Source organism: Lissotriton vulgaris, chromosome 11, assembly GCF_964263255.1.
Source record: "Lissotriton vulgaris chromosome 11, aLisVul1.2, whole genome shotgun sequence".
NCBI lineage: Eukaryota > Metazoa > Chordata > Amphibia > Caudata > Salamandridae > Lissotriton > Lissotriton vulgaris.
Genome location: NC_141699.1, coordinates 815,565,389 through 815,590,037, shown reverse-complemented (window position 1 = coordinate 815,590,037; position 24,649 = coordinate 815,565,389).

Here is a 24,649-nt window from a genome sequence, read left to right as displayed (position 1 = left end):
CACGGCTTTGCTAGTGCTCAGACTTTGTTCCCTGAGAATAGGTTTTGCATTCTGGGAAAATGTCATCTTACTTTTTTCCAATTGGGCTTTCCAGGAAAATTTGGAATCCAATGTCACCCCTAAGTATGCAAAGTAAGGGACCGATTCTAATTTTAATCCATTTAGGGTTGTGTAGTGGAATTATGTGGCAATGTGGAAATATGTTAATAGTAATTACGTGGTATTGAGTATAGCAGAAGTATATGGAGTGGGATTATGTGTCATGGAGTGTAATTATGTGGAATGGTATTTTGTATTTTGGAGAGGTATGTAGTGAAGTTTAATAAAGCGGTGTGCTGTTGAAATTTGCTGCATGACGTGGACTTCTGTGGAATCTGTAACTATTCTTATACTAAAGCCCATACAAAATCCAAAGAACTGTGGCAGGGGGGTGGAGTTTCTACCAGCCATTGCTCTGGACATTTTATTGGATTCAACTGAAACAAGTTTTCAGGTCTACTTTCTCCGATGGACAAATAGGCCCAACCCTATGAAGCACACACCTTTTGGGATGCAAGTTTACATTGGGAATCTGTGAAAGGATTGTCTGTCACTAAAACAAAATTTATATTTATGTGTATAAATGGTTCTGAACTGGATTTACAATTCATTATTGCAAAGCCTGTACTTTTATGGCATGTGCTGCATGTAAATGCCCAGTGCTGAGCTTGCATTACTGACAGTGATTCCAGTAAAAATAAAACATGCACCCATGTTTGCAAAGTTTCACAATGTATGGTTTCTTCTGATGCTCCCTGGTCATATGTGGAAGTCTGAAAGGAAGATTGCTTATCTATTTTTTTTTTAATAAAATGTACGCAGAAAAAATTAGAACTTTGAAAAAAGGTGGTCGGCTAAAAGAATGCAGAAATGTAGATACTATTTCACTGAGTCGTACTCTAGTAAAATGTGTTCTATGTATCAATTTTATTTTTAAATTAGACAATCATGAAATTATTTTAGGGGGTATTTTGTAAATCAAGACACCAAAGTGTACCCGCAGAAATGTCTTTACACTAGTGCAAATGTACAACTTTAAGTAATTCACAAATGTTTACTGAGGTATGGTACCAGTACTCTCAGCAAACGTATATGAATTCAGTTTTCACACATGACCAAATAGACATGGTCAAAGACTCAAATCCCTGAGGTCCACTAGACCTTTCATCCTTCCAAGGGTCATAAAATGAGTACTGCTGACTTGAGTACCAATAAGCATACGTTACTTCAGTATGGAGAGATCCAAGATTGAATTTGCACTCCACAAATCACATGCTATGTTATGGAATATTTGTTCATGAAAAAATCTGAGCAATTGCAGGTTCCCTTCTTCTAAATCCCTTTTCCCTACCTTTGAAAAATATATTTTCGTTCCTAGACGACAAACAAACTTCCAACCTTTTCTAATAAGAGAAAAAATTGAAGACGACTTGGTGAATACCCTTCAATATGCCAGTTAGTGGACGTGCACAAACACGCAGGGCATTCCAACCTTGCAACTATCGATTCCTGCCTATTTTCCAGGTTTGCTGCTTCTGTGGCAACCCTGCATGGCCTCTACGACAAAGGATATGTTAGATCCCTGGTATCATGCCAACAACTTTGGAAACTACTCATAATTGCCCCTTTCAGATATACCACAACAAATACACTGGGCTTAACAGCAGAAATAAAAGTAAGCTACACTCAGAGATTTTGGCTCCACTGAATCATGTCTAGAGAGTGGGCCCACGAAGAAAGGGATTTTAAATCTGTATAAACTACTTAATAATTGACATCAGTCCCCAAAGCCCCGATATATGAATGCCTGGGCAAATGAGTTAGATACACAAATAGCAGATGGCTCCTGGCATAATATCTGGTATCAAGCCTTTAAATCATACATTTGCAAACAACATAAGGAGAAAACTTACACAATTATTTGACAGGGGTATCTTACCCTAAGCCATCTCCATGCAATATCTGTCTCGTCAGATTAATGTTGGAGGTGCTGCGGGGAAAGGGAACTATGGTTCATATTTGAAGGTTATGCGGGCAATTTGGAGAGAGATTCTGGAACAAATGAATTCAATAACAATTGTTGCTTTGCCCCTAATGCCTCTAATGTTGCTTTTAGGAGACACCGTTTTGTTATGTTAAAGAATTTGTGTAAAGCGCATGGCTGCCCTGCAACGGGGCGTTCCAGCGCTAGCCTCAAGCACAACAGCTTCAGAAAATATACATACAGAGAGAGCAGCAAGAGCATTAAATAGAGAACAGCCAGGTCCTCAGGGCTTTCCTGAATGGCCAATGGTTCTGAATGATCCTAATAACGGTTGACGAAATAGAACACCCACTGATAGCTCACATAGGCAAATTCCCCAAGTATTCTCTTCTCGCTGCACGCCACACAATAGCTCACTACTGGAAGCAACCCAATTCCCCCCTCCTCCCCCCCACACACACACACCTAAATACACAAGTTCAAGTTCAAGTTCAAAAGACCTTTATTCGAATTTCATAAAATTCATAAAAGTACCGAATACAGCAAAAACACACATTTATATATAATACAAGCAAAGAATAAAAAAGGATTTATATAAATAACATTCCATATTATCATAATAATTCATACAATGACTGTACAATAAATTTCATTTCATTATAATATTTACACAGTAGCATCATTATGACTAGTTTCTGATTTCAGGGATTTTCCATTGTCTTGCGCGCTCGTATGGCTAATCTTAAAAAAGTGCTAGTGCGGAAGGTCAGTTCATCAGTATCCAAGGTAAGCAACAACATGTAAGATTCTTTAAGTGTGAGAGGTCTGTGTTTTCTAAAATACGGAGTTAAAAGCCATTTAATAAATCTCAAGTAAAATTTACAAAAAAATAGAAAGTGCAGGTCATCTTGTGTGCTCACACCATCACAAGGACATGGAGTAAGGTCGGCACTATGTCGGTACCCCATGGGAAAAGACAGCAGAAATTTCACAGTTCCTGCCCTTAAACGGAACAATAGAGATCGCTCCCAGTTTGACATAGGGAGGGAAAGGTAGGGCGGCAGAATTTGCATGCAAAGACCATTTCCTATATATTTCATGACCCTTGATTTCTGGGATTCTCTTCCTATGCGACCATTTCTATAAAGTGCATAAAGTGCATTTTGTACCTCAACTTTGTCCGTTAGTTCAATTGTCATTGGGTCAGTGAACAAAGTACCTCTATCAATTTCATTAAGCGATTTAAAAACTTCTGTAAACCAGGGAATCTTCATACCATGTTCGCAATTTAGGCAGTCCTTATTGATGTTTTGTGTGAGGACAGCGGCATCATTCCTCCAGATTCTAATCCAGAAGAGAGCTGGTCTTGCTCTGATGAAATCACTTATGTAGGGGAGGTTAAGTTCATTGTGACAAATAAAATCAGATTAAGAAATCGGTGCGCACAGCACTTTTCTACAAAAACGTTTTTCCTCTCTTTGAATACAGATGCTGCTATCCGACCCCCATACTTCTGCTCCATACGTAGCGACAGGTGAACACTGTAATTTAAAATCTTTAAAATAGCCTTTGTGGCACCAATTTTCTTTGGGCGAGGGAGACTCAGAACAGAATTGTTGGCTTTTGAGAACTTACTCGTGGCGTGGGCCAAATGACCACTCCACGAGCTGTTCGCAGCAAAAACCAACCCCAAATAAGGAAATTTAGGAACAGATTCTAATTTAGACGTGCCAATTCGAATTGTACTAAGTTTCCTTTTGCCCGTCCCACAGGACATAATAAAAGACTTTTTAAAATTTACCTTTAAGTCCAATCCCTCCATTAAATTTACAAAACTATGTACAAGCAGACGGAGAGCATTAGGTGTGCGTGCCATGAGCACCGCATCGTCTGCACATAAAAGCACAGGTAAGGGATTGCCTAAAATCGTTGGGACATCAGGGGTGGCTTTTTTCAAACAATTAGACAGGCCATTAATATAAATAATAAACAACAGGGGTGCTAAAACGCACCCCTGTCTCACCCCCCTCCCTATCTCAATAGCTCCCGAGACCTCTCCACCCATCCCAATACGTACCCGTGCTTTCAGGTCAGTATGGAGATAGGCTAAAAATCTAACGAGAGTGACATCAAGGCCATTGGATGAGAGGATTGACCAAAGCTTGGATCTGTTCACAAGATCAAACGCGAATGAAAGATCCATAAAAGCTAGGTAGGCAGGGGATAAGCGAGCAATGCAATATTTATCGATTATCAATTTCAGATTTAAACATTTCTCCACTGTTCCTACCCCACTCCTGAACCCCATCTGACAAGGATCTAAAAAGTCAGTATCAGCCGCCCATTCCAATACCCTATTGTAAATTATACGTCCTAGTACTTTTAAAGTGTTATCCAGAAGGGAAATAGGACGATAATTTGCTGGATCTGATCTGTCTCCCTTTTTATAAATAGGGACAATGATGCTGGTAGCCCAGGTAGCAGGCACGGCTACTTTTGGGAGACTATTAAAAATATTAAGGAAAATTGGTGTCCATAAATCGACATTATGTTTGATAATATCGATAGGAAGACCGTCTTGACATGGTGCCTTGTTACCTAAACTCTCTTTTATGGCTTTCCTGACTTCATGATCCAAAATCTGTAGACCCTCCAATTGACCTGAATTAGGGAGAGAATGCTCATCAGAGGGGGCTGCATAGATTTTGGAGAAATGGCTCTCCCATGCTGCACTTGTTATATTGCAGCTGATTTGTGTAAGCTCTTTGCCCATTTCCCTCGTTCTCCTGACAGCCGACCAAAATGGGCCGCTGCCACCCAAGTTGGCGCTAATTACCAACTTTTCCCAGTGGGCCGAGAGCAAGTTAGCCTTCCTTTCCGATATTTTATCTTTATAATTTTTCCTGGCAGGTCGAACAGCAACTTTGCACCTTGGTTTAGCAGAGAGTACCTTTCTTAATTCTCTGTTGGCCAAGGAGCAAGATGAGTCAAACCACCGTGGCTCTTTACGTTCATTGGGAAGTGGGACTGACAGGAGGGTTTTAATGGTTGAGCATAAAACTTCAAAATCTGCAATCAATTTGTCATTATTTCCACTGAGGGACAAGCAAGATTTCAACAAATGTGGGTATGTCTCCAAAACAGTATCTATAATGGCCCCACAATCAATTCCCCTCCATTTTAAGCGAAGGCCATCAATTGAGGGTGTAATATCCCTTGCCCCATTAAGATTCGTAAAAATTGGACTAGGTACAAAATTTAAAATCACCAACAATGGATTGTGATCGCTGAAGGATGTTTGCACCACCGAAGTTTTAGCTATACAGTCTGTTAGCGGTGGTGATGTAAATACATAATCGATAATGGAACTACTATCCCTGCCATTAAACGTGGGGGCATAAGGGAAATTCATATTATACCCTACTCGCATGGCATCAGCAAGATCAAAATCGGATAGTATTCTGGTCAGTTCCAATCCCCTGCGATCATCAGGGTAAATAGAATTAGTAGATCCATAGTTCTCTATGAGTTTAACATTGAAATCACCCCCTATTAGAATACCAGTCTTAGTATCTACTGATGAAAAACAATCAATCATATTTAAAACCTTAGATAATGCCACAAAATTTTTGTTCGGTATACCATAAAAATCGTTGTTGTAAAAATTAATTAAATAAATCGTGGTCTTTGACTTTAGTTTATATTCAAGAATTTGACTATTAGGGTTAACAAGGTTATCGGGCTGCAAATCTCTAATTGTACCACCTGCCAGAATTCTAATCCCCATAAAAAGGCCACCCACTGCTCGACCGAAACTAGGTTTTGGTGACGTTAGGCTGAAGCAGTGGTAGCCTTCAATGTTATGTCCACATCATTTATTAACTCAATCCACGCAGGGTCCGACAACTTGGATTCCAGTCCTGCAACGTTCCAGCTTAGTATTGATAAACCATAAATAGTTCCATGTTTATCAAGTCTGCTCCCAGTATTCCCGTTGTCATGATGGACTAGTTCATAAGAAATGGGCAAAATACTGTCAGACAATGTAATTTCTGTAGAACCATTCTGGTCCTGGCACACTGCGGCTGGAGTTGTGAGTCCCTCTAAATGACAAGCTTCAACATGGCTACACATTTCATTATTGGCCAATGTACCCAGTCAATCCTGTTCATCTAAATTGGAGAAATACTCGAACCGGTTGTGAGTAGGGATGTTATACATTGACCTGGCTTCAGTTATTGGTGTAAACTGATAAGGATCAGGGACTGGGTAGGGCCTATCTCTATAATTGTATTGATGCATGATTGGAGCTTGAAAGTAATGCGGAGGGTTGGGAGTTGGGTTTGTCATTGAGGGTTGATGGTGCCAGTTACGGCTGTTAATGTGAGTGGCATTGGGATTCTGATTCTGAATAAAAAGTGGTGATTTAATCCTTGCTCCAAAAATCAAATCTTGAAAAGGAATTGTGGGGTAATTCACCGTGGCTTGTTCGGGGGGTATCAGGTGTCTGTAAAAGTATCCTAGTGGAAGGAGTGTGGTGTTGAATTCCTAGGGCGAAGGTGACGGGGCGCTGGCAAGTGTTTTTTCTGCCCATTGAGGTCTTCTAAAGCTTATAGTAACGCAGTCACCCTCAAACTTTTTCCTGAGTGGGCCTATCCAGCCCACTCGCTGGGTGTTAATAATCTCCCTTGCACCATCTATATGGTAATTGCAGTTTGCGATTAACCAGTGTAAGGTTTTATTTTTAAGAGATGTGGGAGTTTCGTCCTGATCCTTCCTTAATTTGGTAACATTTACTAACACCAGTACATATGCGCCACATTCCGGTGGAAGATTAATGCGAGCGGGAACTTGCCTAACTGTTTTTTGTGTAGGTTGGGCCGTGGTAGAACTACTTATGGGGTTTGCAGGTTGACCTATGGTAGTCCCATTTGGTGGTTTGGTGTTAATGTTAGTATTAATGCTGAGGTCCTTCCTTTTGTCTAAGGCTACATTGTTGGTATGCGGTGTAGTTGTTTGCTGACTAATGGTTGGACCATTTGAATTAACCAATGTAACAGATGGGACTTTGTGTGCGTTATTTGTGTTTATGGTTGGTGCTTGAGAAGTATTAGGTTTGGTGCCTACTGTTTTGATGGTACTATGATTATTTGCACTCTTTACGGCACCTTCTTTCAAAAAATTCTTAATAGGGATACTCAGTTCAGCTATTTGTTTTTCTATCCGAGTAAGCCTACTTTCAATGGGAGATAAATAAATACTTAGTAATTCCCCCAACCTTTCCAGCATGCGGTCATGTGCATTATCAGTATTTTCATTAGCTGTATTATTGGTATCTGTTGTTCCACCCTGCTGATCCATTTCTCTTTCATCCCCCTGAGTGATTTCCGTAGCCCTGCTCGCATTTTGGTTAAGGCCAGAATTGGTACTTTTCCCAGTCTTTCTTTTTGGCTGACCATATTTCCTAACCTTTGTAGATCGGGGCTTCGGTGCATATGATTTTTGTTTTTGAATGGCACCCTCACGTCTGCCTCTCAATTGCCTTGTGTTATCAACAGATATTGCTTCAGGAGTGGGATTAATAAGCAAATCTGGGGTTTTCTCTAGATCCATACTAGTATCTGTGTCAGAATCTATCAAGGGAATAGAGGCTGAGAGATTTACCTCACTTGGGATGGTGTGGATGTCAGCACATACATTTAGAAAGGGTCTAATATTGTTGGGCATAGCCTGTGCAGGTGTAGTGGCAGCGGCAATAAGGCCAAGGGAGGAATGTTTAGCGTGGGCCAGATCTTGTGATACCCTACGTTCTAAAAGGGAAATGCCCTGGTTTATGGCGTCGTTGGCCTTAATTATAAAATTGTCAATAGGGCCAATTACTGATCCGCCCCCTGCAGCAGCAGTTTTACTGCGACTGCCCCTTGGAGACATAATGGAAGTAGCATATACTAGTCCAAACACAATGTAGGCTACAGTCTATTTCAACAAAACAGTGAAAACAGGGCAAATGCAAAACAACAATGAGGTAGAATGGAAAGTGGATTACCACACAATACACGGGGCAACATAGTTGGAATCAGCAAGCAGATAGCCCCAACCACAATAAGCAGCAGTGTTGGCAGTATCAGCGTTCCCTAAGATGAGAATGACAACTCAGACATATAGGCCAGGGTTTGAAAAGTACCTTAAGGTGGAAACGTTATGGAGGTGGCCCCGTCCCGTCCTCCACGTGCCTCTGAGGGCCACAGAGGGCCCGCCCTTTGCCCGGGCTTAGCCCGGCACGGCCCCGCGCGCTCCCGCGACGCGGGAGGGGCAGCTGGAATTTAAGCGCCTCCGGGCGCGGAAGTCCGGGGAACAGGAAGTCGGCGTCCCAGAGGATCCTGGGTAGTGTAGTTCCCACTCAGCGGCCGCGTTTGCCTGCGGCGGCGGGGAACCACACAAACAGTCGCCTGGTAAGTTGATCACTCGCGTAGGAACAGAATGCCCCCAAAGGTCTGCTGGTGAGCCCCGCTCCACCGGAGGGGCAGCTGGAATTTAAGCGCCTCCGGTCGCGGAAATCCGGGGAACAGGAAGTCGGCGTCCCAGAGGATCCTGGGTAGTGTAGTTCCCACTCGGCAGCCGCGTTTGCCTGCGGCGGCGGGGAACCACACACAGTCGCCTGGTAAGTTGATCACTCGCGTAGGAACAGAATGCCCCCAAAGGTCTGCTGGTGAGCCCCGCTCCACCGGAGGGGCAGCTGGAATTTAAGCGCCTCCGGGCGCGAAAGTCCGGGTAACAGGAAGTCGGCGTCCCAGAGGATCCTGGGTAGTGTAGTTCCCACTCGGCGGCCGCGTTTGCCTGCGGCGGCGGGGAACCACACACACAGTCGCCTGGTAAGTTGATCACTCACGTAGGAACAGAATGCCCCCAAAGGTCTGCTGGTGAGCCCCGCTCCACCGGAGGGGCAGCTGGAATTTAAGCGCCTCCGGGCGCGGAAGTCCGGGGAACAGGAAGTCGGTGTCCCAGAGGATCCTGGGTAGTGTAGTTCCCACTCGGCGGCCGCGTTTGCCTGCGGCGGCGGGGAACCACACACACAGTCGCCTGGTAAGTTGATCACTCGCGTAGGAACAGAATGCCCCCAAAGGTCTGCTGGTGAGCCCCGCTCCACCGGACGAGCAGCTGGAATTTAAGCGCCTCCGGGCGCGGAAGTCCAGGGAACAGGAAGTCGGCGTCCCAGAGGATCCTGGGTAGTGTAGTTCCCACTCGGTGGCCGCGTTTGCCTGCGGCGGCAGGGAACCACACACACAGTCGCCTGGTAAGTTGATCACTCGCGTAGGAACAGAATGCCCCCAAAGGTCTGCTGGTGAGCCCCGTAAATACACTGTGGTACAAGTTATGGTGTATCATTGCTATGGAAAAGCTGTTGGCTACAGTTTAACCCTTTCCATGCGGCCGCGATTCCCCTGGTGTGCTGTAAACAACTCGAACAGGGGCGGGCCGTGACAAACCCCAGCCGTCATCAGCACACGAGCACCATAGTGCATGACGGCTGGGGTTCGTCATCAGCATGGAAGGGGTTAAGGTAAAATAATAACATTTGAGAAAGCCTAGATTCCCTTCCTCCGGGCGCGGAAGTCCAGGGAACAGCAAGTCGGCGTCCCAGAGGATCCTGGGTAGTGTAGTTCCCACTCGGTGGCCGCGTTTGCCTGCGGCGGCAGGGAACCACACACACAGTCACCTGGTAAGTTGATCACTCGCGTAGGAACAGAATGCCCCCAAAGGTCTGCTGGTGAGCCCCCTAAATACACTGTGGTACAAGTTATGGTGTATCATTGCTATGGAAAAGCTGTTGGCTACAGTTTAACCCTTTCCATGCGGCCGCGATTCCCCTGGTGTGCTGTAAACAACTCGAACAGGGGCGGGCCGTGACAAACCCCAGCCGTCATCAGCACAGGAGCACCATAGTGCATGACGGCTGGGGTTCGTCATCAGCATGGAAGGGGTTAAGGTAAAATAATAACATTTGAGAAAGCCTAGATTCCCTTCCAAACAGTCATTAAAAATGCAAGTCCAAATAGAGAAGGACCAGATCAAATAGCAACAGTTCATCAAATGTCAGGGATTTGCCATCCTATTCTACATTGTCTTCAGAGGGAGAAATCGATTTATTTTGAAGGAGCATTATTGTGAGTTTAAATTTGCTTTAAGGTGTGGCAAAATGTTTTCTAGGAAGCTTGGGAGAGTTGAAGTTATTTACGATAAGCATCAATGTAATGCAACTTATGAATGTGACATACCCTTGGTATGCTAATTTTCGTATATTAATAATATACAATGTTCATTTACAATATTGTTGTAAACCTTTATATGGTCTAGGATGCTATGCCACCTGTATTCAAAACCCCACATAAAGTGTATTTTTAAAAAATCCATCAATAAAGAACAAAAGATTTAACCATTAATGAGTGGTTGTTTGCAACAATAGATCCAAGAAACTGTAAAACATCCAAGAAAACCCTAACAGAAGCAAAACATGGCTTTTTGAGTGCGTTATTGTGTGTGTACCCAAACCAAGGCCGCTGGCATTATGTGATTATGGGATTTTGTTGCTGGGTCGTTTTGCATATAGATTTGGTACATTTGCTACCTAACCCATCATCTGCTACACAACCTGCAGATATTAACAATAAAAAAGTCTAACTGAAACAAATCAAAAGCAATATAAAAATCAGCAGCACGTGTTGCAATGCAGGGGAAAACACTTCACTAACACTTCACTAAGGTTGACTGTTCGCCTCTCTGCTGCTTATTGCTGAATTTGGGTGTCAGACTGGTATTAATGAGGTGAAACAATTGTCAGATAGTGTTAACATGTGTAAACAAAAATGACAAAATAAGGTAATACTATCACAAAATGTGCTCCATTATACCGCTCAATATTTATTTTCTTGTCACATATTTTAGTCAACATTGCTGCATAATTTGGTCCTTCTCTGCCTCATAATTCCAGTAGCCCTGACCATAACTGATGAATTTCTGGGTGCTTCGGGTTTGCGTTTAGTGAACTATAACCTTTAACTGTGCTTTTTAACGGAATATAAATAAATGTAACAATGATGAGGCTTATACCTGTCAATCCATTAGCTCTCCAAAAACTGTGACGCCTATCTGATCGCTTTAAAATTCATGGAGAATAAAGCATATTAGGACAGAAAAATCTATGGAGGCGTGTTGCTTTTTTTTTCTGCTATTTTCCCTATATGTAAGTGATCTCCCCCGTATAATATCTGCAGGTGACGGTATTGCCCCTCGCTTAGGAGACTCATACATCTCTTGCCTAATGTATGCGGATGATATATTGATCTTAGACCTCACCCCAAAGGGACTTAACAATCGTCTCCAATTATTACATGCATTTTCCGAAGAGCATTACCTGAAAATAAACATCTCTAAAAGTAAGGTAATGTGTATGGAGGGGAGGAAAAAACTAAGATTAGAAAACATCAGCTGGGAATTGGGAGGAAAGAAATTAGAAAGAGTAGTATCCTACGTATTCTTGGGCAAGGTTGTGAACAGCAATTTAAGCAATAAATCACATATTGAAAATAGCACCCACAAGGCAAAAACACAGGGAAATGGCTTAAGAGCACTATATAAGTCGACTGGTAAAAGGCACTTTGATTACCTATTGGAGGCATTCCGGGCAAAAATCCCCCCAACTTTGCTTTATGGTATAGAGTTTATTGAATTAGCTGAATGGGGCTTCTTAGATAAAGTTGAGGGATCCCTCTTGAGAAGCTTAATATCAGCTAATAATAGCTGTAGCACTGCAGCTCTTCGTCTGGAACTCGGGCTAAGAAGCAGCTGGGCACAGGCTCTGGCAGGAGTCATTCGCTGGGCAATATGTCTGATTAAGGGAAAGCCGGCATCATTAAGATCCCTAATTAAAAAAGAGTTGATGGGCCCATTAAAAGAGTACTCTTTGCTTATAAGGAATTATAGGAAGGCCCTCAAACTCTTGAACCTGGAGGAAGTTTCCCTCCTAGCCCTTTCTACTCAACAACTAAAGCTCACATTAAAGCATGCCACCTGGAAGTTGAGCTATGAAAGGGATCGTACCCTGACCTTACAAAAAAGGGGGACAAACCAAGCTGTTGATTCTTGTATGGTAAAACAAATACAACCCTACGTCACTTGGAATATGCCCCATGGCTTGCGCCGCTTCTGGCTACTCCTTAGACATGATATACTTCCATTGAATAAGCTGCTAGCTAAATGGTACGGCACTACCAATATATGTAACTTTTGTAACAGTTCAGTCCAAGACTCCCTACACGTCTTGATAGTTTGCCCAGCTCTAATGGCGCAGCGTCGGCAGTGGGTAAAGCCCGTATGTATCCAATTTGGTATTTTAACTGCTAAATCTTTGATTAATGCAATCATCTGTCCCCCGAATGAAATTTTCTGTAACAGAATTTTTAACTTTTTTAAATGTTTCTTAGAATTGTATTAGACGAATGGTATATCACTGTTAAATAGGTTGATAACATGTGGTGTTATTTTACTATGTTTAATTTGTATTATTGTAATATGTGGATCTCCACGGAGTTCCAAAATCATATTCAAATAAATAAATTAAAATTAATTAAAATTAAAAATTGGATGGTGATTATTTTTCAAAAGTGGATAGCACCATCCGAGCCAGAGTGAGGTGACAGGTATGTGTGACTATACTTTCAGCCTATTCAGTGTTCTTTATGATTGCTCGACCATCTTGTAACATTGTTAATTGTGTCGCCCTTTGATGTTCTCAGCCTCACCTGTGACAAGCGACTGGCGTCCTGTGACTAAGGGCTGCTAATCTTGTGACCTGTTACAGGTGGCTGGCTGTTCGCCCTATGATTCCTAGCAGGGGCGTAACACAGGCCCCCGCAGCCCATGCGGTGCGGAGTCCCCTAGCTCCAAGGGGCCTCCTCGGCACTGACCTCTGGCCGGAAGAGCTCCTGATTGAGCCCGGAGGGGGCCCCCCTAAGTATCGTGCAGGGAGGCCCCCTCCCTTTTCGTTACGCCAGTGATTCCTAGGTCGACTTTCCTAACAGCCCAAAGCCAGCTGAACTCTGCTGCATCTCGCTTCCGGGTTCTAAAGGTTACTAGGTGGTAACGAGAAGGCGCAACTCACAGCTCTGCTCCCACGCGAGGCTGCCTTTGTAAGTGCCAGGTTTGAATAAATTCTGCCTTAGAAAATGTTTGCTAGGCAAACTGAAGAAGGGTTGCCATGCTGAAAGCTCCCACACACACCTTCAGGGATACGCGCATGTGCTCGCTACTTTTATTGCAACTCATCCCAGAGGCCTCACTCCATGCAACTGCTCCACAGTCACTCAAGGGTGAAAAGGGCAGCAACTGGTACCTACTCTTTAGGTGCCCTTTCGTATACCATATCGTGTGTGGTGCAGACACTTCTGTTTCGATGGATGTGTGCACTTTTCAGCGAACATTAAAGTTTCATCAATTTCTTTTCCATGGTAATAATCAGTTTTAACTCTTTTTCAGTTGCCTTCAAAATATTTTAATTCATATTTTGGTTTCCATTGTTAACTGTTGTTATACGTTTTTTAATATATCCATTATTTCTGAAATAAAATGATGGATATATTAAAAAACAGTTAACAATGGAAACCAAAATATGAATTGAAAATATTTTGTTGACAACTGAAAAAGAGTTAAAACTGAACAGAAGTGTCTGCACCACACACGATATGTCTGTTTTTTGCACCATAAGCACTAGTATTACAGAAGGGTCTGCATATGAGATGAAAGAGTTTACGCCTTGAGCTCCAAAGGGGCAGTCCCTCATGTTCATTGCAGTATCGAGTGTAGTCCCTGGACCACTGTCTGTACTCACTGTCGCCTGACATGATTCCCGAAGGGCAAGCTGTCCCACAGAGACAACTTTTCTTTTCTGAATCATGTACCAACTGCAGTTCAGTGTTGGCATCAGATCAATGGTTTGCGGCTGCCATTGCGTTTGAAAACCATTGATACATGTCCTTGTAAATTGCAATTTGAAGATAGCACCCTTTTCACTGCCCCTCCAAAGTCCAATGTGGAGTAAGATGCAGAACCCCTTTTGTCAATCATGAAGCTTATACACAACTCCAAAAAGGGGTTTTGAAGCAGCAACCTCTGTGATGCGGCAAATTGTAAGCTTTATGACCACAAAATCCTTTTGTATTTAAGGGCCCTAGTTATTTAGATAAAGCAGGAAGTGCAGTGAAAGGAATGACGCTACCAATGAGTAGTGCCTTTACTGCTCTGGAAATGCTAGGATCTCCAATCTACCTCTATACCGCTCTCTCTCCACCTCTCTCTCTCAACCTCTCTCTCTCTACCTCTACCTCTCTCTCTACCTCTACCTCTCTCTCTACCTCTCTCTCTCTACCTCTCCCTACCTCTCTACCTCTCTCTCTAGCTCTCTCTACCTCTCTCTCTACGTCTCTCTCTCTATGTCTCTCTTTACCTCTACCTACCTCTCTGCACCTCTCTCTACACCTCTCTACCTCTCGCTATCTCTCTCTCTCTCTCTCTCTCTCTACCTCTCTCTCTACCTCTCTCTCTCCACCTCTCTCTCTCCACCTCTCTCTCTCTCTCTACCTCTCTACCACTACCTATCTACCTCTACCTCTCTCTCAACCTCTCTCTAGCTCTCTACCTCTACCTCTCTCTCTACCTCTCGCTCTACCTCTCTACCTCTGTCTCTCTACCTCTCTCTCTACGTCTCTCTCTCTGTCTCTCTTTACCTCTACCTCTACCTACCTCTCTACACTTCTCTCTACACCTCTCTCTACACCTCTCTCCCTCTCTATCTCTCTCTCTCTACCTCTCTCTCTCCACCTCTCTCTCTACCTCTCTACCACTACCTCTCTACCTCTACCTCTCTCTACCTCTCTCTCTCTACCTCTCTCTCTACCTCTGCCTCTCTCTCTACCTCTCTCTCCCTCTACCTCTCTCTCTACCTCTCTCTCTACCTCTCTACCTCTACCTCTCTACCTCTACCTCTCTCTCTCTACCTCTAGCTCTACCTCTCTCTCTACCTCTCTCCCCCTACCTCTCTCTCTACCTCTACCTCTACCTCTCTCTCCCTACCTCTACATCTCTCTCTACTTCTCTCTACCTATCTCTCTCTACCTCTCTCTTTCTCTACCACTCTCTCTCTCTACCACTCTCTCTCTCTCTCTCTCTCCCGATCTCTACCTCTCTCTCTCTCTCTCTACTGCTCTCTCTCTACCTCTACCTCTCTCTCTACACCTCTCTCTCTCCTCTCTCTACCTCTCTACATCTCTCTCTACCTTTATCTCTCTCTCTCCCTACCTCTACCTCTACCTCTCTCACTCGACCTCTCTCACTCTACCTCTCTCTCTCTACCTCTCTCTCTACCTCTCTCTCTACCGCTCTCTCTAACCCCCTCTCTACCTCTCTCTACCTCTCTCTCCCTCACCCTCTACCACTCTCTCTCTACCTCTACCTCTCTTCCTCTACCTCTCTCCCTCTACCTCTCTCTCTCCCTACCTCTCTCTCTCCCTACCTCTACCTCTACCTCTACCTCTATTACTCTACCTCTCTCTCTCTCTCTCTACCACTCTCTCTCTCTCTCTCTCTCGCTCTGCCTGTACGTCTCTCTACCTCTCTCTCTCTCTCTCTCTCTCTCTCTCTCTCTCCCTCTCTCTCTCTACCTCTCCCTCTCTCTCTCTCTACCCCTCTTTCTCTCTCTCCCTCTCTATCTCTCTCTCTCTCTCTCTTCCTACCTCTACCTCTCTCTCTCTCTCCCTACCTCTACCTCTCTCTACCTCTCACTCTACCCCTCTCTACCCCTCTCTACCCCTCGCTACCTCTCTCTACCTCTCTCTCTACCTCTCTCTCTTCCTCTCTCTCTCTACCTCTCTCTCTCTATCTCTCTCTCTACCTCTATCTCTTTACCTCTCACCCTCTCTACCTCTCCCACTCTCTCTCTACCTCTATCTCTCTCTCTACCGCTCTCCCTCTACCACTCTTTCTCTCTCTCTTTCTCTACCTCTCCCTCTATCTCTATACCTCTCTCTCTACCATTACACCTCTACCTTTCTCTCTACCTCTCTCTCTCTCCCTACCTCTACCTCTACCTCTACCTCTACCTCTTTCTACCTCTCTACCTCTCTCTCTCTCTCTCTCTACCTCTCTCTCTACTTCTCTCTACCCCTGTCTCTCTACCTCTCTACACCTCTCTCTCTCTATCTCTCTCTACCTCTCTACACCTGTCCACCTCTCAACCAGTTGAATTCCGGGAAGCCCAAACCATCAGTATTTAAAATCTGCTCATGAAACATGGGTAGAATGAGCCGTGCATCTCAGAAAGGGATGTTCTTTTTACATAATTTGTATTTAATAGAATTAGGAAGCAGGAGAGCAGTCTCACAGTTGAGATATGGATTAACATACACTGGTGACAGCTTTTGAATTGGCTTTAAAAACCATTCAAAGATGGCTGCAGCATCTACGTGGGATGTGGTGGACTAAGTGGCAGCCGGAGCCATATAGCACTGCTTGTCATTTAAAAAAAACAGCATTGACATAGCCAATAGGTCTCCCCTTTGGGACCTTATAAGTGTTTAGTTATCCAGCACAATATCCTTGGTGCAACAACTTCAAGTGTTGCATGGCTAAACACTTATAAGGTCCCAAAGGCGAGACCCATTGGCTATGCCAATGCTTGTTTGTTTTTTCCTCTGTTTCATTGTGGTTGCCAGGTAATCTGCTGTGAAGCCTCACATGATTGTTCTCCCACTCCATGGGTTTCTTTGTTTATTTAAGCTCTTTGTCTTATTAGATTTTTTTATTTGTTTATTTAATACTTGTGCTCAATCATGTCGGAGGATGGTGATGAAGTAAAAATGTTGCCCCCCCCTGGAAAAATTTCTGCGGATGCCCATGCATACACAATATTTCAAACTGAACGTTGAATCGAATCTAAATAGCACTGAAGAACCTTTTCCCATGATCTGATGAGCAGTAGTTGCTTGTCTGTGTGCTTCAGTGCACATAAATAAGCCATTTGACATTGTTTGCTTTGACCGCAGTTTGTAAAGGACAATGCAGATGGGTGCTAGCTCAACACAAGCAAACTCTAACACTAGCAGGAAACCAAGAATTAAATAGCCCCCAAGTGACAGATGAAGATGGAGAAGTGTGGCTCAATGGTTAGAGCGGCAGACCCTGATGCAGAGGTCTGGCCAGGGACTAGGGTTCAATTCCTGCCTCGGTGCGTCTAGGGCTAAATTTCCTCGGACCTGATAATTCTCGACTTGGTGCCTATTCTAATCATGGGGCCCACTCTGCAACTCTGGGCAATAGCTTGCTTAATCTCCACAACAGCCCCAACAGCACTGAGATGCCAGGATTCACCTGGGGGTGCCCAGGAGTGGACATTCCACAGGGAAAAACCAGGCAGGGTTCCCCAGCGGTATGCATACAGCGCCAGGAAACCCCTGTTGGGGTAAAAGTGCGCTTTACAAGTACAAATTCATTTAATTTCATTTCATGAACAACAAAAGAGTAATGATACAGTACTTGGTCGCCACTCTGTGGGAGTAAACGAAAGAGCAAAAGGAGGACCAAAGGGACAGGACTAGCCACCAGTAAGCAAAGATTTTTAATTGACACTGAAACAAACAAATGAAAAGCAGGGAAGGCCACAAGAGGAGTATGTACTAAAGTATATGGAAGAGGTCCCAAATGCTCGACCTAAAACGGGTTTTAGAGCAGAAACAAAGTTTGTCTAAAATGAAATATCCCATCTGCTTGTTTTTGCATTAATACTTCCCTAAAGGAATTAGAGAAAGTGGTTCTATGTTTCATTATTTTATTGGTAAATCAATGTTTCGTTGCAAATTTCATAGTTTGACAATTCCATTAATGTGAATAATTGTAGCCTTCATCAGCAATTTTCCTTAAAGGCTGACAGCGCAATTTACATGGAGTTTCAGCCAGTGCGTGCTTTGTCCTATTCAGATCTTGGGCCAAGTATTCCTAAGGCTTGGAAATATCATACATATCTATTTTTGTAGACATTCAATAGTCAATAAGTACTAGAAAATGTGTAAAAAAAGTGGAAAACATAGCAAACTCACCCCAGTATAATCTCTTTGAACATGTTTATAATCCAATATGGTTTATTTAACTCATCATAGTCAACTATCGTGATTTCTGGCATTACTTTCATGTCGAGGATTTGTGTTCAAAATGTTTCATCTTGTACAAATAAATAATCCTTTTTATATTCTCCTCACAATTCTCACAGCTGATAAAGTATCTTCATGAGTTATTGGATATTATGTTATTAGAGGATATTTTCCTGCCAGTTAAGATTCTATGTACTGCGCCGAAGGAGGCTGAACTATTGTTTAAAATAAATAAGTAATAATAAGAGTTCCACTAAACAAATGCTATCTCCAGGGGCTGATATTAATTCCAGCAGAATCCATCAGTGAGTACTCAATTATATTTCTGGTTGCTGTCGTTCTCATCAAAAATGGACGGTTACAATGTACGCTGTTCTCGTAACCAACAAACAGAAATAATGCTTTGTATCACACCAGCCACCACCACCTTTGTAGTCTGATGTGACAATTTGCTGTATGGACAATTTCTTAGCGTTGGGCAAACTGTTCCCAAAAAAAGTTAATATTGTTCCCGTACCGGAGCTGTTGTGGAATAACTTAAATAGTGAGGATACCCTAAAAACCTTTTGAAAAACACCATGAAACACACATGGTGGACCCCGAGGAGGACCCTCTTAAAAAAGAGGCCAAAGGAAACCACACTAGAACGTATGGTATGCGTGTATGCATTCTGCTAAAAAATGAACCTGGTAAAAAGAATTATCAGACAGAACTGCCATTTGATCTAAAATGTGTATAAATCATTCCCTCAGGGCCAGATGTAGGTAATCTCGATTTACCTACTCTTAAATACCGAATCATACCGATTCGGTATTTAGGAGTAGGTAAATGGGATGTAGGTAATTTCACTTTTGAAATTACCGAACCGGAATTATTCGGTAATTACCGAATCAGTATTTACCGATTCGGTAATTGCAATTGATTCCTATGGGCCTTGAGTCCCATACGAATCAATGCCAATTATGTTATGTTATGTTAATGGGTGACTTATATAGCGCACGGCTACTCCAAGGAGTGTCCCCGCGCTTTCTGACCCATTACTGAAAAAAGGAGAAGGACAACAGAAACATAGCAGAGTTACTAATGAAAAAGCCAGGTTTTCAAGGCCTTTCTGAAGGCAAACAAATTGGGAGTGTGGCGGAGATCAGCGGGAAGGGAGTTCCATAATTTGGGGGCGAGATATTTAAAAGAACGTCCACCTATTCTGACTTTCTTAATGGGAGGTACAATTGCCAGGCCAAGATTTTCCGACCGGAGAGATCTGGTGGGCTTGTAGAAAGAAATCCGTTTCTGAATGTAAGAGGCCCCTACCCGATGGAGTGCCTTATGGGCCAGAGTAAGTGCTTTGAATATGATACGCTTCTTAATAGGAAGCCAGTGCAGGGAGGAAAGCAACTCAGATGATCTGGCATGCCGGGGTAGGCCGAAGATGGCTCTTGCCACAGAATTTTGAACAACCTGGAGTTTGCGCAAGAGATAGTCTGGCAAACCCAGGTAGAGGATATTTGAATAGTCAAGCCTGGAACAGATCAGAGCTTGAACTGTCAGCTTCCTGTGGGCCAAAGGGAGCATAGGAAGGAATTTACGCATCATTTTTAATAGACCAAAACAGGTACCCGTGAGACCTGTGATCTGTGTTTTCAAGGCAAGGGTGTTATCAATTTTAACCCCGAGGTTTTTAGCGACCAAAGAGGAGGAGGAAGGGGGGGACATGCAAACCGGCCACCATTCCTGCCAAGGTGGTTCTGCCTGACAGCCGAAGAAGAGCACCTCAGATTTATCAGGGTTGCACTTGAGGCTGCTTCCCTGAAACCAGTTGAAGACAGCCCCAAGGCAGCCACGGATGCTCTCCCCGTCGAACTCCGTGCCCTTCTTGCAGGTGAAGAGGAGCTGGGTGTCGTCAGCGTATGATATGATCTGGGCACCCATTGACTCCGCCAGAACCGCCAAAGGAGTCATGAAGATGTTAAAAAGGGTCGGGCTCAGCACCGACCCTTGTGGGACTCCGACATCCATAGGCGGCACCTCGGCGGAGTACGGGGGGGCCCAGACCACTTGTCGACGACCCGCTAGGTAAGATCTCAGCCAGCTCAACACCGTCCCTCTGAGACCGATTACTGAATCGGTAAATACCGATTCAGTAAAATTACCGAATTTGCAAGGGGGACAAGGTGTCACTTTGACACCCTGTTGCACCCCTCAATAGTGCATGGGTGCACATGTTGCTGACATACATGCCCTTAGAGCATGTATGTCTGCAACATGGCACGCTTTTTAAAGCAAAAAAAAAAATGCTTTTTGAAGGGTTTTCATTATTTACCACCAACCTCTAGTTGGTGGTAAATAACGAATTCTTAAACCCTTGTAGCACTGATTACAGTGCTACCTACATGTTGAATTATTGAATCAGTAATTTTACCAACTCGGTATTTTACCGAATCGGAAAAATTACAAATTCGGTAAAATTACCGATTCTGTAATTTAACATGCCCCTACATCTCAATATCCAAATACCGGTTGGAAACGGCCGAAAATCGGTATTTTCGGCCGTTTCCGACCGGTATTTGGATACCTGCATCTGGCCCCTAGTCACTATTTGAATGAAAAAAAAAACCAGACCATTGGAAGCCAAAAACTGCGAGCCTATACACCTCCGGTATCAATGAAAAATAGTTTGAGAACGCTCTTGAATTTATCAACCTTGGAGGGACATTTCAAATGTGCACCTGCGTTTGTTGTCATCAGACTCTTGAAGGTGCATTGTTCCAGCACAACAATGTCAAATGGATGAAAAAAAAATCCCCAATTGTAAAACTAAAAGTGTTGTATATGCAGTTAAGTGGCCCTGTGAACAATTGTAAATTGGCAAAACCAACCAATAGGTTTCCACAAAGGATCATACAATATAAACCGCGCATAAGGCGTAAAGTGTTAGCTGCCCCCCTTGTGAGCCACTGGATCGAAAACCACCACATTGCAGATGTACCATGGACAGTACTCTCATTTATAAAACTGGACCCTCAAGGAGGTAACATTGATGCAAAACTGAATCGACAAGAGGTTTACCTTATATTACATTTCAATTTGTGTTTAATTGACTCAAAGAAATGTCTGAGATTCAAAAGTTGCCGGTTTGATTTGAAGCATGTTATAGAATTTGAAATTTCTCTACTGCTCATCGAGCTGTGACCACTAGTGATTTTAACACTACAGATTTCACGATTCCTCTTTCGGGGACCATAAACACAGGAAATGCTGAAAATATGATAATCCAATCAGAATCTGTTTTAAATCAGAATGGATAGCCGTGATTCGGGGTTCTAATAGCCCCTGAGCAGTGAATCATTCACAAAGAGCTGCGATGGGAGGCCTTATGGAAAGATGTAAAAGTAAGATTTGCTGTTTTCTTTGCGTTGAGACACATGATTTAAAATGTCTTAAAGCGAGCGTATAATATTTCATTTAGACTGTTATTAGAGTCCAACGTGGGAAGCCGAACTGTCTCAAAAGAGAAAATATCTTGGAAAGGGTGGCGCTCAGGACCGGACAACCTTGTAAGGACAAACAATGGTCAAGAGACTTGAGGAACATCAATTTGAATGACTTAACGAGCATCAGTAATAACCTACTTCTTCCGTCCCCTAACCTGATAAATCTTGATTACCTCACCAAACACTACATCTATTCCATGACCAATATTTTTGACTCAATTGCTCCAGAACAACTCAAAAGAATTCCCAGCAAAACATCCAATCCTTGGTTCAATTTCTCCCTTAATCAGGAAAGAGCTAAACTAAGGCTGGCGGAGAGATCTTGGAGTAACCCTCACTCTGTTACAAACCTCAATCAACTGCGGATGACAAGAAGTAGGTACAACAAACATACCCGTAGTGCCAAGACTGCTCACTTTAGATCACAGCTCGACCACACAAAAACAGGCCAAAAAAACTGTTAGAAATCATCAAACAGCAAGCTAACTTCTCAAATGACCAGTAATCGGCACTCAATGACTTAACCCTGTGTAGTGAGGAGCTCTCTGCACACTTCATGGAAAAGACAAGAAAGATCAAATTAGAATTACTACACATCACAACAACTACACACTGTCTGTCCCAGTCCACTCCCTCTCTGCTACCCCTGTCGATTTACGCTCTTTCTGAATCTATGCATTGCGCTTCTAAAAAGCAGGCACTGTGGAATACCTTTATACTCCCAGATGATGTTGAGTTATACAATACTATTATTTCATTAAATCCCTCGAATCATTTCAATGATCCTCTACCCACCAATCTCTTCAAAGAACGTTTATCCTCCGTGCTACCACTATGGTTGAAAATCATCCATGAATCTCTCCTGCAAGGATTGATTCCTGATTGCCTCAAAATTGGTCGTTACCTCATCCCAAAAAGCCAAATGTAAAACTAACGGATGAGACCAATTTCCAACATAATGACCTTAGCCAAACTACTCAAGAAGTGTGTGCTCACACAACTAAGTAATCACATTGAACAGTATCAACTCCTCGATCTTCACTAATCAGACTTCAGATCGGGACATAGCGCTGAAACTGCTCTGATTCACATAGTTGACGACGCCTTGAGACTACTAGACCAGAATAAAAGTTACCTTCCTATACTTCGTGATCTTTCCTCTGCGTTTGACACAGTCAAACATGACAACTTGATTGCTCTGCTGGAAAAAAGGATGGGGTTAGCAGGCCCAGTGCTAAATTGATTTTCCTTGTTCCTACATAATAGAACTTAAAGAATCAAAATCCACCATCCACTCGCTAACAGTTCCCAAGTCTCAAATAGAGTGCCTCATGGTTCAGCATTATCACCCACGTTCTTCAACCTGTTCATAGAACCTCTGACCAAAATTCTGAAACATTCACACATACATTACCACATGTACGCAGACTATACTCAATTGTGCTTGAAAGTCTCTGCTCTGGATTTCATCAAAACTCTTAACTCTGCCCTTGTAAAAATGTAACAATGGTTAAACAACAATCACCTTATGCTAAATACTCTAAAAAACGAATACTTCCCGATCTCCCCTCGCAATCGTTCTACCCCCATTCATGACTGGTTCAAGCAACTATCCGCCCTGAATTGCACTCCACATATTGTGGACTCAACTAGATCATTAGGCATAACTCTGGACAAACACCTAAATATGCAAGACCCTATCAGCCCAACAACCAGAGGAGCTAATCACCAACTCAATACTTTAAGGAAAATCAAACTTTCCTGACGACTTGAAGCTGGCAGTCAAACCCTAGTGTCTCTCGCTTAGATTACAGAATTATGACAATAACTGGATTTCTCAAAGCTAAACTGGCCCCTCATCACTTGTTCAAGACAACAAGTGCATATCACACTAGACTTAATTCAACTCAAGTGGCTCCCCTTATAATCAAGGATTTGTTTCAAGATTGCCTGCTTAACACACAAAGCACTTCATTATAACACTCCAGTTTACCTGGCAAAATACCTTGAACTATCTGGCCTTAATCAATCCCTAAGAAGCTCTAAGAATCTACTGCTGAAACTAAAACAATTCAATGAGAAGAGAACCTATAACCGAGCATTCTCTGGTCTGACTCCAAGAATTTGGGAAACTCTTCCTCCAAAATCGGATCAAACCCTTCCATTGCCACATTTGAAAAATAAGTCAAAGGCTTGCTCCTGAATAGGTACTCGCAAAGATAGACCTGAAACCATCCAAACTAACTTCTACTTCATTTCTACAGTATTCTTTGAAAGTTCAGTAATGCATTTGTTTCGCTTTATGCCTCCATTTTACTGGAGTTTTCTTTCTCGCGCTACTGCTTATCTGACTGCTTAAATGTTGAATTTACTACTTTTCCTGTTTATATTGTATGATTGTGTACAGTGCTTTGATACCTGGATGGGTCATGTTCGCACTTTATAAAACCTTTCAAATAAAATAAATACAGTTTCAATTCACAACATGATTCAGCACCCGAGCCCTCTGGCGTGCATTGATGTGTATAATGAGTTAGGGAAATCACAAGCATTCTAGACAGCTGCAGGTATCGGAAAAGATAATTTTTTTGCCTCGTTCGAGTGGGTATTAAAATACTTTCTGTAGGTGGATTTAAAACAGATAAACGGGTGAGCATCTAAGCCTGTCATGACGGAAATATTTTTTGTTGTAGATTAAATTCGTACTTTGAAACTCGTGGCACTAGAGTCTAATCTGGGACTGTGACATGAAAGAGGGTTGTCTGTCCCGTTTGTTGTGAGTATTGGTTTTTAAATTCGAGAGCTTGGTAGTCTATACTTTTTGCATTAGAGTACATAGGTAATGTGACCTACCTATATATATACATCCTTTTTTTAAAATTAAAGAAATTGATCATCACTTTTGTGTCAGTTCATCAAGTATTATGCAGTTACTATGGTGA